The 2,444-nt window shown below is 42.2% G+C and overlaps 1 pseudogene; it reads right to left on the reverse strand.

The window, feature by feature from the left end:
- The window catches only part of LOC108299013, a 7,698-nt pseudogene extending 5,802 nt beyond the window's left edge, over window positions 1–1,896 (reverse strand).
- Window positions 1,897–2,444: the final 548 nt, after the last annotated feature.

Raw genomic sequence — 2,444 nt, forward strand, 5'->3', positions numbered from 1 at the left:
TCAGCAGCCCATCCTATTGGGGTGTGGCTGTGAGCCATGGGCTCTGGTGACTCGGAGCTGGGCCCACAGAGCAATCTCCTGTCAGCCTCACCGAAGAGCTCCTTAGTCTCCTCATGTCGCACACTGAGCTTGTCTGAGCTGCGGATGTTTCTCTGAGGTCTGGGCTGTCTGGCAAGGAAAGCCAGCTTTTTGAGGGCCACATTGGTTTTGAAATCGGACTTCTCTGAGATCTCTCTGCATGCAGGGCAGTGCATTGGTGCTCTGCCTTCTTCCCAGCAGAGGCAGAGGCAGGGCCTGCAAAAGTTGTGCCCACAGGCAATGGTGACCCAGTTTATGAAGCAGGTCATGCATATGGTGCAGGTGACCTCATTCTGGAAGGCCTGCAGGCTGCTGAATCCAGGTTTATGAAAATTAAAAAAAAAATTCTGAGAATTTCTATCTCTTATTTTATTTGTATTTTCTCCTATGATAGGGGAAAAAAAGGCTGGTAGACAATTTTCTCTGTCTACTTGAGTTCTGTCCAATCTATCCAATAACTTAGCTCCAGTACAAGCTTGGACATAGCAAATTAGCAAACATGCTGAATTTATGAAGTTTTTCCTCAATAGCCATTAGAGATTGGGTCCAGGGCTCCCTGAGATACCAAAATCCTAAGATGTTCAATCTCTTTTTAGAAAATGATGTAGGATTTGCATGTAACCTAAGTCTACCCTCCTGAATACTTTATCTCTAGATGACTTTGAATACCTAACACAAAGTAAATGCTGTATAAATATTTGTAATGCCATACTATTTAGGAACAGCAAGAAGATTGTTAAAAATATGTACATGTTTTACTGGGTGCAGTCGTTCAAGCCTCTAATCCCAGCACTTTGGGAGGCTGAGGTTGGCNTGCTAGTTTCCTGATTTAGATTGCTTTGTGTTTCTTGATTGATTTTCCATAAATAGTCCATTTCCTTTGTGAGTTTATCCTGCAAAATAAACAAGAAGCTTAGCAATAATGAAGACAGTATAGATTTCATCCTGTTACCAATAAATAAAAGGCTGTAGTTGAAAGAATCATGAATTTAAGTTAGAGTGGAGTGGTCAGATTTTTCCATGTTAAACAAATTTGGTTCTAATAATTTGGAAGTTAAAAGTGATAGAAACATAATAGAGTTTTAAGGGACCCTTCAGATAATAACATCAATTTTCTGAGAAACTGGCTTTGAAAAGTGTTTTGCTGTTGATCACCTCCCACACAGATCCATTCACACATTTGAACAGTGTATCTAAGGAAACCTGCTTTAGTGAAGGCTCAACACAGCTTTGATTAGAGTGTCAAATTAGCGACATTGAAAGGACACATTTCTGTCTTATGATTGACGTGGAATAATCACCACCTCCACCATCTGCATTCCCATCACCATCATTATCATAGGCTTTCCATCTTTGTGATTTAGGATTCTGTAGATTTCAAACTGCCTTAGAGGCATCACGTACCCTGCTTTCATCAGCAGCCCATCCTATTGGGCTGTGGCTGTGAGCCATGGGCTCTGGTGACTCGGAGCCAGGCCCACAGAGCAATCTCCTGTCAGCCTCACCAAAGAGCTCCTTAGTCTCCTCATGTCACACACTGAGCTTGTCTGAGCTGTGGATGTTTCTCTGAGGTCTGGGCTGTCTGGCAAGGAAAACCAGCTTTTTGAAGGCCACATTGGTTTTGAAATTGGACTTCTCTGAGCTCTCTCTGCATGCAGGGCAGTGCATTGGTGCTCTGCCTTCTTCCCAGCAGAGGCAGAGGCAGAGCCTGCAAAAGTTGTGCCCACAGGCAATGGTGACCTGGCCTATGAAGAAGGTCATGCATATGGTGCAGGTGACCTCATTCTAGAAGGCCTGCAGGCTGCTGAATCCAGGTTTCTGAAAAGTAAAAAAAAATTCTGAGAATTTCTATCTCTTATTTTATTTGTATTTTCCCCTATGATAGTGGAAAAGAAAAAGGCTGGTAGACAATTTTCTGTGTCTACTTGAGTTCTGTCTAATCTATCCAATAACTTAGCTCCAGTACAAACTGAGACATAGTAAATTAGCAAACATGCTGAATTTATGAAGTTTTTCCTCAATAGCCATTAGAGATTGAGTCCAGGGCTCCCTGAGATACCAAAATCCTAAGATGCTCAATCTCTTTTTAGAAAATGATGTAGGATTTGCATGTAACCTAAGTCTACCCTCCTGAATACTTTATCTCTAGACGACTTTGAATATCTAACACAATGTAAATGCTGTATAAATATTTGTAATGCCATACTGTTTAGGAACAGCAAGAAGATTCTCAAAAATATGTACATGTTTTACTGGGTGCAGTCGCTCAAGCCTCTAATCCCAGCACTTTGGGAGGCTGAGGTTGGCAGATCACGAGGTCAGCAGATCGAGACCATCCTAGCTAACATGGTGAAGCCCAGTCTCTA

This window comes from Cebus imitator, unplaced genomic scaffold (assembly GCF_001604975.1).
Source record: "Cebus imitator isolate Cc_AM_T3 unplaced genomic scaffold, Cebus_imitator-1.0 Scaffold1407, whole genome shotgun sequence".
NCBI classification, from domain to species: Eukaryota; Metazoa; Chordata; class Mammalia; order Primates; family Cebidae; genus Cebus; species Cebus imitator.